Source organism: Eptesicus fuscus, chromosome 23 (genome assembly GCF_027574615.1).
Source record: "Eptesicus fuscus isolate TK198812 chromosome 23, DD_ASM_mEF_20220401, whole genome shotgun sequence".
Classification (NCBI taxonomy): domain Eukaryota; kingdom Metazoa; phylum Chordata; class Mammalia; order Chiroptera; family Vespertilionidae; genus Eptesicus; species Eptesicus fuscus.
Window position 1 is genome coordinate 7,884,046 of NC_072495.1, and position 14,132 is coordinate 7,898,177.

Here is a 14,132-nt window from a genome sequence, read left to right on the forward strand (position 1 = left end):
CGAGGACAGCGGCTGAGGCCCCTACAGCCAGCACCCACCCCCGTCCTGGGAGTGAAGAGCCTTCAGGCCACCCTGCCCCCAGCTCCTGACACTGTGGACAGAGCCGATGGGCCCCGCGGGCCCTGTCCCAACCCCTGCCCCACAGAATCCAGGAGCATAAGGAAGGGTTTTAGGATATTTTGCTTCTCGGCCTGGGGAACTGGAACATCCTGTGTAGTTAATAGAAATATATTTGGCTCTGAGCTTGCTTGCTGCCAAAACAAGGGGAGAATTATAGTTACTTACAAGAGCCCAAAGTATTCGCAAACGACAAACAAGGGGGGGGTGTTTGCTAAAAACCGGGAGGGCACTTCTCCTGAGGTTCTTGGAAAGATGGCACCGTGCTATGTCATTTTGCGGTGATGTTCTTAAGGAGACCGCCACAGTAAGCCCAACAGCACATCGTAGAGGACTATTGATCCTGGGTTTCCTCCATGTGCTTCCAAACCCTGCATCACAAATGGGCAGAACAGCAGGTCTAGAAAGCAAAATGATAAACTCTAGTTACTGAGGTCTCTGCAGGTCTGGCTTAATCTAGGGGGATATTTTCTAGAAATCAGTAAGCAGCTGAGGCCAGGACCTCATCACTAGCACCTAGAGCAGATCCTGGCACAGAGGCCATGCTCTGAAGGCATTTGGTGAATGAATAAAGAATGACCCAGCCAGTGTTGCTCAGTGGTTGAGCATCGACCCAAGAACCAGAAGGTCATGGTTCGATTCCCGGTCAGGGCACATGCCCAGGTTGCAGGCTCGATCCCCCGTGTGGGGTGATGTTTCTATCTTTCTCTCCCTCTCCCTTCCTCTTTGAAATCAATAAAAACATATTTTTAAAAAAAAAAAGAATAACAGAGGAGGAGAAACAAGAGATGCAGATTCAAATGCTATCGAGACCCATGGTGAGCTGTGTGACCTTAAGGGAGTTACTTAACGTGTCTGGGTCTGGGGTTAAGACCTCTAAGACAGAGAGAATAACAGCCCCATTCCACAGTCAAGGAAGAGCCACGTGGGCTTTGAAAGGTCCGGGGTGAGCGGCTGCAGCAGGCCTTTCCCTTTTGCCCACTCTCTCTTTCCCGGCTTCACACTCTCCCCTGGCCACTTGAGAAGGACAAGTTTTGGTTTCAAGTGGTTCCCCTGGGAATGGGGTCTCAGGTAGGGAGCCAGGGCGGTACCATCTCGCCAGCACTCAGGGCTGAGCTAAAAACAGGCCAGGCTCCGGGTGGAGGTAGGGTGGGGGTCACCTCCTCACTCTGGGAACCATCCCCTGATCTCTGGGGAAGCGGGCCAGCAGGGTGCCCTGTCCTGAACGCCTCCCTCCCTCTTTCCCCTCCCCCAGCGTCCATGTCAGGCCTCCTTCTCTTGAGGAGGAACTGTAAGTACTTTAGACAACAGGCCGATAGTGTCAAAGAGATGGATGGGGCAGGCTGCTTATCTTGCTTAGAGAGACATGACTGGCTGGGCATGTTGCTTCTCCCCCTCCTCTTCCTTCCCAGCCTGTGAATTTAACTCTCTCTCTCTCTCTCTCTCTCTCTCTCTCTCTCTCTCTCACTCTCACACACACACACACACACACACACACACACACACACACACACACGTAAGCACACAGGCCCTGGGAGCCTCTCTCTGTTTCTCAGGAAAGCTTACCTGTCTCCCTCCCTCTTGTCCACTATCCTCACCACTTACAAATCTCAGAGAGCAACCGGGACACCAGACTATGGCCTTAGACAGACCCAGAGTAGATTCTGGAACTCTGAGGTGGGGACAGGATGAGAAAAGGATCTCCCCTCTCCCCTCAGCAGAATTACTTTAAAAAAAAAAGGAAAGGAAAAAAGAGAGCAACGGCCTCCTGCTTATCCTTATTGGATAGTCCCTGTGCTCCAGACCTCGGCGCGCAGTCTAGACGCGGGAATTGTAGTCTGGAGCTGGTAGGGTTTCTGCGTGCGGGGCTGCGGGAGGCGGCGTGGAAGTGAAGGTGTTCAGGATTCAACCCCAATTCTAAATTCAGACCAAGGGAAGGAATGCCTGCCAGCAGGATCGTCCCAGACAATGAGAGGTTGTGAGTCAGTGCAGGCGCGTGGGAGCACCGGTGACCCCAAGACAAAGTCTCCTAGAATCCAGCCCTTTCCGTCTGGGCTCCTACCCCAGAGCAGGGCGCTTGGCTCCCTGGATATGTAACAATAACCGGAGACATTTTTTATTGTCATGATGTGTGTGGGGGACACCATTTAACATCACGCAGTGCACGGGACACCCCGAACAACAAAGATTGGTCAGGCCGCGTATGTCAGTGGTGCCCAAGTGGGGACACCCTGCCCTGGAGACGCACCAGCACAGATGTGCAAGGAAGAATGTGCCACACGGAGCCCAGCGGGTTTTTTTCCTTTTAATAGCTAAGATTTGGAAACAGCTTCAATATGCACGAATAGGGGTCTGGATAGATGAGTGTCTTGACCGGGGCTACAAGTTAGAAATCACTGGGAATGAAAACATTCTGATACTTAGGCCCTGCCACCAGAGTTCTTCCTCGGTTCGCCTGGAGAGGAGCCCAGACATCCCCATTTTATGAAGGACCACCTCCCCAACACACCTTGAGGCTTTAATATGCAGCCAGAGTTGAACACACCAGGTTCTGGTTCTCCTCAGGAATAATACACAGCAGGGAACAAGAATGGGGTTGATCTGTACACACCTGGACAGCAAGATTCCCAGACACACTGTTGAATGAAAGAAGCCAGTTGCAGAAGCATATGTTCAAGGTGAGGCCATTCAGAAAACAAACAAACAAACAAACCAATCCCACTGGAAGTCAACTCCACCAGAGAAGTCTTTAAACCCATAGAATATCCACATGCAGAATAAGACGACCTATTATATGATGTACTAGAGGCCCGGTGCACAAAATGTGTGCACAGGTAGGGTCCCTAGGCCTGGCCGGCGATTAGGACCCATCAGGTTCCCCGCGTCCTCCTTCCCTCACTCCCTCAGCACCCCACTGCCACAGCCACTGGTCACCCGCCATGTTCTGTGCCACCCCCTGGTGGTCAGTGCACATCATAGCGAGCCATCGAACTCCAGTTCTCCCGGTCAAACTTGTGAGGATACTTTGCATATTAGCCATATATATATATATATGATGTCAAGCATAAAATAGGTTCTGAAAAGATACATACACCCTGAAATGCTGCCAATGGTTACTTCCTGGGAGGCATTGAGGGGACCAAGATGGGGTGGGGTTTCTGTGGCCTTATCTATGAAGTTAACTTTTTTAGGCAAGGGGAATGTCTTCTTGATTGAATAAGTAAAAGTTAATAGGAAAACCGAGGAGAACATTGGGGATAGAGGCACTTAAAGGTGTCAAAATCCACTGAGGCCAGATGCTCAGGGCACCCGCCTTTGAGCGGAGGCCTGGCTTATTTATGTGGCTCATATCTGGAGGCAGCCACTCCTGCTGGCTCCCCCTCCCCACCCCCAGCTCTGCGCTGCCCAAGCCTCCCTCCACCTGAGCAGTGGCCAGCTGATTGGAGCAGAGGCTGACAACTGCTCATTTTATTAGTAAGTGTCATGTCCAGGGAGCTCAAATGGCCAGTTTTCTCTTTCTTTCTTCCATGAAGGCTCCTGTCAGTGATCAAAGCTGCCCTGGGTCCCTGGGCGGGGGTGGGGGAGGACGGAAGGGGAATGGGAGGCTGTCCTACCAGAGGGCACTGAGGATCCCCACCTGGGTTTGAGAAGGGAGACGGGAAAGGCTCGAAGCAGGCAGCGAGGCTGGGAGGGAGTCGAGGAGGCTCCAGCGGGTGGAACTTTCTATGGAGGCATTCCCACCTGCACGCACTCAACCACTCTGCGCTTACTGCACACCTACTAAGTGCCAGGTCCTGTGCCAAGTGATGAAGATAAAGAAATGAAAAGGCATATAATTATCTCTGCCTTCAGTGAGACAAGTATTCATTTATCAAGTCAAGAAGTATTTGTTGTGCACCTACTATGTGCCAGCATTTGTTATGTAAAGGGAATGTGAATGAACAATAACTGTGTATTATCATCATTACTTACATATACATCCTATGTATATAATACATACTATTAAGTATGTATTAAGTATATACTATGCAGGCACTGTGCTAAGCTTTTAAGATACATTAACTCATTCAATCTTTAAAACAATCTTATACGTATATTTTATTCTTATCCTTATACACAGGAAGAAACTGAGGCACAGAGAGGTTAAGAAACTTGCTCAAGGTCACCCAGCTGGTATGTGGAATAGCTGAGATTTAAACCCTTGCAGCTAGCTTAGCTCTAAAACCTCTGCTTTGACGTACTCCACTGTGCTTTTGGTGAGAAACATGGACATTATCCTTGCTCCTCTTGGAGCTGAAAGGCAAGTATATGTGTTTCGGGAAGTGGGGAAGTTAGACTTAGATTAACCACCTGTAAATAAGGCTGTTTGTCATCGTGTGAAGGCTGCCCAGAGGAAGTTGCCATTTGAAAGATAAGTAGGAATTAGTTAGCAAAAGTGGGGGCAACAGTTCTCCAGGCAGAGGAAATAGTATGTGCAAAGGTCCTGAGGTGGGACTGAGTTGAACCAGTTCTTGGAACAGAAAGAAAATGTCAGTGTGGCTAGAGACAGGAGACCTGGGGCAGGGGGTGGAGAAGGCCCGAGGGAGTGGCAGGGGCCAGGCCACACGGGGCCATGGACATGAGGTAAGGCATTTGGTCTTCACTCTTCAGAGCATGAAAAAACCAAGGAGGGCTTTTAGCCAGGGAGCAGTGCCAAGCTCACTCTGGCTGCAGGAGTAGAGGCTATGGGGGATTTGGGTACAGTAAGTGCAAAGGTGGGGACTCCTAACCCAGCCAGGGAGAGCAAGAGGTCAGAGTCTATTTTCTCTCCATGCTTATTCCCTTCCAGTTGACACCCCTGGTTTCTCCCCTGCTCCATCCCCTACCACGGCCAGAATATTCACACCCCTCAGAACATGGAAATAGAGAATATACTACCGCCCTCCCAGTGACCAGGACCTACTCATGCCATCAACCTCACAAAGGATCCTGGGAAATAAAAGATTGAAATGGAATGTTATGAGCACGTAGCATGATCTCTGCCACATCCACCAGCAAGTCCAAAAGGGGGGCAGGTGATGTGGAATGTGCTTCTCTAAAACTCACTACTATCTACAAGTGGCTTTGGAAGTCCCAATACTTTCCCCTCAAGCCCCATAGGTTGGCGCTCAACCACTGAGGCACGCAGGCCGGGCTGACTTCGTTTCTTTGGTCCTCACTCGGCTTGTCTGAAAATAAGAAATTGGTATCTTGCTTGCAGGATGTTTTAAGGATCAAATGAGAACAGAACACAGAGCAGATGCCCCATAACTGCCAACCGCCATTACTGTTATTACTACATCCCCCAAAGATGTTGGGCTGATTTCTATCGCTAAACTGAACTCCATGTTTATGATTTTTCTCTCCTTTCCTTGCAAAGCAGAGTAAGGCATTCATCTTATGGCGTCCCCTCCCCCAAATCCATCCTCAATTGGAATATTCTCCTGGGGTTTCCCCAGAGCCATGCTACCACCTGGAATTATCCCAGCGGTCCCTACATGAGGCAATAAGATCTTTCTTTATGCAAAAGACAGCTCTGGCGGGGGGGAGTGCACATGTTTTGGGTGAGCCCTCTTGGTCCACCCAGAACAACACCCCCTCTATTGAGTCTGCATCGTAAATATCTGACTTGCTTGTCCTCACCTAGGAAGTTGTTTCCAGGGCCAAGAGTTTGCTTTCTTCCCACAGATTTATGGGAAGACTTGTTAAAAAGTCCACTGCTTGGACCTGTAAAGCCCGTTCCTGACGTGGAAGATGTCATGGTTTGACTAAAGCAAGTTACCTTCTGGCTCAGAGCCTCCCTCCTTCTCCCAATTCAGGGCGGCTCAGAGGGGCCGCTGAGTCCAGCATCCCTGCGGGATTAGCTTGGCCTGGTTGTAACTACTAGCACATCACAGCGCAGGGTCTCCTGCTGCCCCATACTGCTTCCTCCCCGCTTTCCTCAGCTGTTGTTCTCAAAGGCCACAATGTCCTGTACGTACCCTGGTCTCCACCTCAGAGTCAGCCGCGCAGTGAACTCAACCTGCAACACCACGGTATCTTTAGTGCCAACCGTGAACATGTAGGCAGACTCAATTAATATTTGCAGAGCAAATGGTGTGGTGTGTTGTTGTGTGTGTTTTTTTGTTTTGTTTGTCTGTTTTTTAATAATCGCTGTGATTGCAAGCAACAGAAACTCAGCTCAAAGTGGCTTAAGCATCATAGGAGAAGTGCAACTCAAGATCCAAAAGCTAGAGCATGTGATGCCTTCAGAACGTCGCCTCTCTTTTTCTCAGCTCTGGTCTCTTCCCTATTAGCTCTGTTCCTAGTCCAAACCTTCTTCCCATGTGGCCTCCTGGCTTCCATTCACGGAACTTCAAGGCCTGCAGAAAGAGAGAGCCTCTCTTTCCCAACAGTATCAGCAAAAGTTCCAAGGCTGAGTCTCACTGGCCTGGTTTAAAGTCACATAACCATCCCTAAGCCAATCTCTGTGAATTCCACTAGGAAATGGAATTCTCTGATTGACGGGTTCCGGACCCTGGAAGCCGGAGAGAACTACAGTCAACTCCACCTTAAACCACAATAGGAGTAGAAAATAGGTGGATCGTGAAAGGAAAATTGAGGCAATGTTGCCTTATAAAGAGGAAATGAATGTGGGATAGTAAAAACCATAAAAGGACCACTATAAAAGTTTGTGCAAAGCAAGTCTATCTCATAACTTCAGTTCTTCCACCTTCTCTCACCCACCTCCCAGCACTTCTGTCTTTCTGGAGACCTCACAGCAGCCTTCTCTGACGGTGCAAATGATGCTGCCAGCCAAGAATCTTATAGGCAGTCTACCCATCCATGGACAGAAATGTTTCAATAAGCAGGGGCCTTAAACAGTGCCTGCCAAACTCCTGTTACCCCTGCAAAGCCAGGTCTAAGGTCACAACCTCCTTCCCCAGGTCAGTCCAGAAAATGATTTTCTAATCACTCTTTTCAGGGTTACTCCATCCCGAACTGTACTGACTCCATCAGCCGCCCTTATCAGACTCTAGTTACTTCTTTTTTTAAATTTAAATGTCTCCTCTACTGACCCGCAAAGATATACACAGGGAGCTCTCCAGAAGAATAGTCTCTAGACAATAGAAACTAAATGTGCATTTATTTATTCAGGCTCAGTTCTCCAACTGGTTGATGGGCATTTGGCCAAGATGTACGAAACCTGCCAAAGGAAGTGTTACAGTGGCTTGTAGGAATTCTAGAATTTCTCTCTTGGACAGAGCTGGGTGTGATCTTTTGGGTCTGCAAGCAATGGTAACCATGGCTCATGTTCATAAACACTTTCTTGTGCTTGCCCTTTATCCATCCTTAATATTAGCATTATCAGTAGTTATTATTTTATGTCTCATTTGTTGAGTTCACTCTGTGCAGCAGCCCCTGAGGGAATCCCCTTACCTATATCATCATTTTCATTCTCTATGACATTAAGGGGTAGCTCTCACTTATTTTGTCGTTGAGTAATTTGAGAATCGCTCAGAGAGGGTAAGTGACTTGCTCAAGGCTGCACAGGTAGTTGGGAGTGAAGCCAGGATTCAAACCCATGTGTACCTGGCTCTAAGATCCTTGAGAGTAAGCATTAAATGGGTATCATGCTTGCCTTCTTACAGATGGGAACTTGAGGTTTAGACAATTAACCCGAAATTCACAAGAAGTCACCAAGGCATCCAAAAGGGCACAAGGATCGGCTAAGCTCCTGGAAGAGGATGTTCTTATGAATTCGGGAACGGAGAGCGAGGTTCAGAGAGCAGCGAGCTGGAGGAGCACTCGGCCTCCCAAAGGCGTCTGCTTGCAGACACGTGTGTGAATTAAGCACTTGGCACCAAGCGGAGGCTGGATGGACGCGAGCTGAAGCCGAAGCGATAGACGCCAGCGCACGCGGAGGGCCCCTGACAGATGGGATATTTCACGTGGGATTATTCATCCACATGATGGATGCGAGGCAGCGGGGCTGAGCCCTGGGTCCCACTGGAACCAGCGTCCATGGGCGAAGCGCTCCGCAGCCCCCAGCCCCCTCCGCACTTGGGTTTGGAGCCAGCTCCCCCAGCACTGGCTGTCTGGCTCTCCCCCTCCTCCCTCAGCAATGAGCTCCACTGTGGAACCTTATCAAGTGTTTCCTGACCAGCAGTAAGTACCTAACATCGCCTGTACTCACCCTGCCCACCCCCCGGCCCCGCGCACCTTGGCTACAATATCTCCTCCTCATAAATCACGCAGCCATATTAACTGTCTCTCAATCAATCTCTTCCAGGTGTGGGCTCAGACTGTGTCTTAAGACAAGTGTCTCTCCCCTCGAGGCTTAGGCGCTAAGAGCCCCCTCGTCTGGGAACAGTTTAAACCCAGATCGCTTCTCTCCCTTCTCAGGGTCTTGGTTCAGACCTGAGACCGCCAGGAACCACAGAGCGCAGGGAGCTTTGAGAAGCCCAGGTGAGGGCCAAACAGACCCAGGAGGCCAGAGGCGATGGTGTTTACCGATGCCCCGAGGCTTGGTGAATATTGAATAAAAAAGAAAGTCATTCTCCATTGAGCCCGGATTCCAATTCAAGTCCAGCCAGTGGCTATCAAATTGCCAAGCCAAGACAAAGAAAGCGAGGCATGAAGATCTACACCCCAAAACAGGAGGCCTGGCCTTGGGGGTGGGGGTGGGGGGTGGTGGAGTGGTGGCACATGCTGGACTCACTCTGATGCACTGGTCTCTTAGCTGGAGACATTCGGGCCTGTGCAATCGCCACCCTCCTCCCTCCTCCCTCCTCCCTCCACCCACACACCCACGAGTCACTTCAAGGGTGGGGAAGCTTTTGAAGTCGGGGGCCGTAGCAGGCGAAGGCGTCAGGGACTGTGGAAGAGGTGGCCACGGGGCCAGCAGATAAGCAATGCAAACAACTGCTAGTGCCCTCCCAGTCACAGAATGAGGCATTTCCGGCAGCGGGCTGTCGCCTGGTTAGCTTCCTTAGTCTAGTTTGCAGAGCTATGAAGGATGAGGTTCCCGAACGCAGCTAAGCCAGGGAGTGTGAGTGGGCAGTTGTGCAGGAGTTTCCCCAGAGTTAGAGCTCAGGGCTGTCTCGGCCTGAGACTGACTTACCCAAGGCTTCCTCTGTGTCTCCACTGAAACCCGCCTGGGCCCCCGGAGTCCTGCAGGTGCAGTTTGTGTGAGCAGGCGTTGTTCTGGTGAGCGGGCCCACAGCTTGCATCAGGGCTTCTGTGACTCCCTCCCTTAAAGAGGTATAAAACATTTTGCAATAAATGAATGAAAAAAAAAAAAAAAAGCAAGCAACTATCAAATAGGTAGAGAACGCCAACTCTATTTTTGTTAATAATATTCATCTGTTAGGTAGAGTTCCCCCCAGTAGACCCCGAGTCGAGGATCTGAACGGCAGTCATTTTTGTTTTGTTTTGTTTTGCTTTTGGAGGTGATCCCGGGAAGCACCAATAAGGGTGGAGAGAAATTTGAGGCTGTGTCAGTGAGGTTACTGCGGTGGGAAGCTGCAGCGCAGCCCTGCTGGGACATGAGCCACAATAGGGAACAGGCCTCCGAGTGGTCCCACCGGGGGGACAAGAAGCTGGAGCACCCATCCTCCAACCTGCTTGTCACTGTCTGAGCGCTACGCCTGGGGCTGCCAGCTTCCGAGACTGCTGGTCTACCTTGTGAGCTGAGGCCGGGGGAGCCTGTCAGGTGGTGGGTTGTGCACACTCCTACTAGGAAGCCAGCAGCAGGCATGGGAAGGGTGTGTGCTGAGAGCACATGGGTGAACTCCCCGTGGGACCTACTACATCCATAAATTCACGTTTACTTGTTTCATTGCTGAGCGCAATTCCCACGTGCAGGAAGGAGACACTGCTCTAAAGATGACAACCTTGGATTTCACAGTAAATTCAGAACAGGGCTCATGTAATATTAATAACCTAAGTATTTACATAAATGCCGTGGGCTTATAAGTGAGCTTCTGGGTTAAAGCATCATAAAACATTTCCGTATAGTGGAAATAAATATGCACAAGTGTCCCAGAAGAACAAAAAGAAATGTGAAATTAAGGAACATGAAAGTCTAGTGAGATTTCTATAGCTACCCTGAAGGGATTCAGATAGTTCAAGTCCTAGGTCTGATACCTAGGATTGTGTGACCTCCAAGAAGTTACTTAACCTCTGAACTTCAGATTTTGTCAATTTTTTTTTTTACCTGCCAAATGATATGACAACCTATCACATACAGCTGTCATGAGGATTAAAAGAGGTAATGCAGCCCTAGCCTGTTTGGCTCACTGGATAGAGCGTCAGCCTGGGGACTGAAGGGTCCCCAGGTTCGATTCCGGTCAAGGGCATGTACCTTGGTTGCAGGAACATCCCCAGTAGGGGGTGTGCAGGAGGCAGCTAATGGACGCTTCTCTCATTGATGTTTCTAACTCTCTATCTCTCTCCCTTCCTCTCTGTAAAAAAATCAATAACATATATTTAAAAAAAAAAGAGGTAACACATATTGACAATGGCATGGGTTGTATTATTTGTTTAGATTTCTTTTTCCTCTCCACCCTTGCCACGGTTTAATATGTCAGGGGTATATACTTCCTCAACCTGTTGATGTAAGGCATGGCCATGTGGCTTACTTTGGCCAATGGATATGAGCAGATGTAGCATGTGTTCCATCTGAGCCGAGACTTTAAATGTGCTCTTTTGTACTCCTGCACTGAACCATGAGGAGAGCATGCCTTGGGCAGCTGATGAAGCTTTGACTTGGCTTTCAGAGTTGCAGACACATAGGGTAGAATTGCACCCAATCCACAGCCTGAAGCAGAGGCACACCAACTAATCACAGGCCAATGAGTGAGAAAGAATATTATTGATCAGAGCCATTGAGATTTGGGCTTATTCCTTATGCAACAGTATCACAATAATAGCTGACTATTACACAATGTAAAACATTTGGCACAAGGTCTAACATATTGTAGGTACTCGATAAATAGTTACTATTGTTATTGATATTATTATTACTATTGGAAAAAAGGGGTTGTTAGGCAAATATGTTTGGGGCACACTGTATCTGATACCCTATGGAAGATTTAGAAATATCATTAGCATATTAAAGGCTTTGAGAAGTCCTGTAGTTAAAAAAATACTAGAAACTTTTTCTGTAATAAACACATCCTTATGTTCTTTAGAGAATTTCGGGTAATAGCAACATGAGGGCCTTGCACTTAGGATGGGAAGTGTTCCAGGTCGAAAATTGGTTTCTTCCCATCACTTGTCTGATGGGGTGTGAGAAGAGCATAGAGATAGATGCGGAAGCCTCACATCCACCGGCGGGGCCAGCTGCTGACTTTTCAGCACCCCATTAGCCAACGTGCAATTCCCTTCCCTCTCCTTGCTGTTTGCAGGCTGAGACTTGGCCAGCCCCACATATGCTCAGTGGGGAGGACGGATGCTCTACAACACTCAGCGCTGTCATTTCATGTATGCCTTATCACTTACCGAGGATTTCACACGCACAATCTCATTTCATTCTCCCCACAACTCCACGCAGCGAGTGCTTTTGTTAGCCCCACTTTCCAGAGGAGGAAACTGAGGTTCAGAGAAACTGAATGGAATCGCCAGAGGCTACCCAGCTAACAAGGATGGCACCAGCACTCCAGCACACATCTGTCTGATGCTCACTGGCTGTAAGCCTTAAACTACATTGCCTATGGACACAGAGAAGAGACTGGAAGGTGAATAATTTATTTCCTCTTTTCTACCCCTGCCACACCAAAGGAAATGGACAGCAGCAGAACTGAACTTTCCAGGCATGTGCTAGGACCTAGAAGGAGGCAGGCGGGAGGAAGATCAGCATGAGGAAGGAAGCCAGCATGGGAACCACAGAATCAAGTTTATCTGAGATGGACAGTGTCTTGCCTAAGGTCACCTCACTAAGTACAGTCAAAGCGGAGACTAGAACCTGGGTGCTCTGACTCCCAACTCCGTACTTACTTGAGGCAGAGCCAATAACTATTCTTATTTCTTTAATAAAAGTCCCCTGTGTTGTTGGAAGCAGCATGATGCCACGTTGAGAAGAAATTACAGCATGAAGCACCCTTGCAGATAAGAGTGGTAAATGAGATAGATGTAGCAGAAGTTGTTGGGTGGAGCCTCCAGAGAGCTCTTGCCCTTCTCTCTTTTCTTCCTCTTCCCAACATGATGGCTGGAGCTCCAGCAGCCACCAGTGACCATGAGGCCACCTTGACCACGAAGGCCAGTGCTAAGGATGGTAGAGTTGAAAGACACAAGCAACCTGAGATACTGATGGCATCATGTGGTCACCCAATGGGCCCATCCACCACACCCACCCTGGCTGTTTAACTCCAGGGGGCGCCATTCACTGTTTATGTCCAGCTATGTACAGTCATCCCTGGAGTTGTGCAACATGGTGGTCCTCGCTACCTTTACATATTTTTTTACAGAAGAGAAGACACATCTCTATCTCGCTTATTTTATGTCTCACTGACTAGCAGCTGCATGCAATCTGGACAGGTACATTATTCCACTAGGGTTATGTGCCTAGTGTCTTTCTGGCTTCCCCTAGATACACTCTCTTACCCTTCTCCACCCATGTGGTTGACCTGTATGAACCCCTTCAATGGACTCCGTGTCTGTGGCTTCCAACTGGATTCAAATGATGGAGGTACCAGCAGGAGATGCAAGGAACGAAGGACAGTGAAGTTGGATCTTTATTTCCTGGCTCCTTCCTTCCAGGTTGTCTAGGGCTGGCAGTGTCTTGATCGCAAATCTCAACTTCTATCAGGAGCCTTCTCCTTCTCTCTCCTTCTTTCTGGGTTCAATGACATTCCTTTCCTTGCTCCTTCAGGACTGGTGATAGTGACAGCCCCTTGCTGGTGTCCTTGATCTGCCCCCACCATTATAAATATCAGCTTTATTAAGCTTACCTTTTCTCTCTAGCGCACCTTTTCTCTCCAGAAAGCTGTTCTTGAGTCTCTCCTTTTTCCTCCCCTGTTATCCTAGAACTTTTACTCCTATTTACTGCCTAGCTTTATTAGTATTTTGAAAACCACCATGCAGTGTGCATTTATTATATTCCAGGTCCATACATGGTACCTTATGTACATGACCATGAACCCCTACAACAACCCAGTGAAGTAGGTCTTCTGCCCATTCTACAGATGAGGAAAGCAAGTCCCTTGGCCACACAGCTCAGGAAGTGGTACAGCTGGGATCTGAACCCAGGTTGTCCAACTCTGATGCTGGTGTTCCTGCTAAGCACGAGGCTGTCATGTCTCTGGCTTGAATGCAACTATCACCAGGGCCATGGTTGTCATGGCGAGCTCTGTCTGCCTTCATTGGGACATCCCAGAAGAGGGTGTCGGATGTTCAAGTGTGCAGAGAAGACCAGTGGCATCTCCTAAGTGTGCCTAGGTCACTTGGCAGCTGTTACTCCAAATTAGGGGGTTGAGTGCAACTGAAGTTGGAGAGCCAGTGGTCTCAGGAACATAACTGGGAGAAACCCCTCAATTTTTGGCATCCTTATCCATCTTGTACCTTATTCTTATTACCTGAGGTTGAATGAGTTCCTCTTATGTCTTCAATTTGACCAGCATGTGGGCAATTCACTGACCCCCGTGGCACTGCCCACATGTCTGTAAACCTGTCTCGGAATAGACTGTCCCCAGCCAAGCTTGCTGAATGCATTTCATTTAGCCTATACCTGGTGGTGCCAGCCAATTCGGACACATCCCCAAAGAAGGGCTCTTGGTCTCCATAGTCTGAAACATGATTGCCTAGCAATTCCATAAGTCTGCGTCCGAAAGGCCCAGCAAATTTTTTGGAGGTAAAAAAGCTAACAAAACTAATCCCTCGCTGTTCCTTGAAGTGGACTCAGATGGAAATAAAATCTTTCCACAAAGTGAGCTTTGGCCCCACTTCCTCCATTTGGGTCCAAGAGTGACTTTCAGAGAGCATGTTAGCAAGAGCCCTGCCTGGGAGCGGGCAGGCGG

At 48.9% G+C, this 14,132-nt stretch overlaps 1 long non-coding RNA gene across 1 annotated transcript in view; it reads right to left on the reverse strand.

Moving 5' to 3' along the window:
- Positions 1-452: 452 nt before the first annotated feature.
- The window catches only part of LOC129148113 (uncharacterized), a 70,336-nt gene continuing 56,656 nt past the window's right edge, over positions 453-14,132 (reverse strand). The window contains exons 2-3 of the long non-coding RNA XR_008555294.1: positions 9,239-9,369; positions 453-517 (exon numbers count right to left, since the gene is read on the reverse strand). This is a non-coding gene — a long non-coding RNA (uncharacterized LOC129148113). The remainder of the gene's footprint in view (positions 518-9,238; positions 9,370-14,132) is intronic.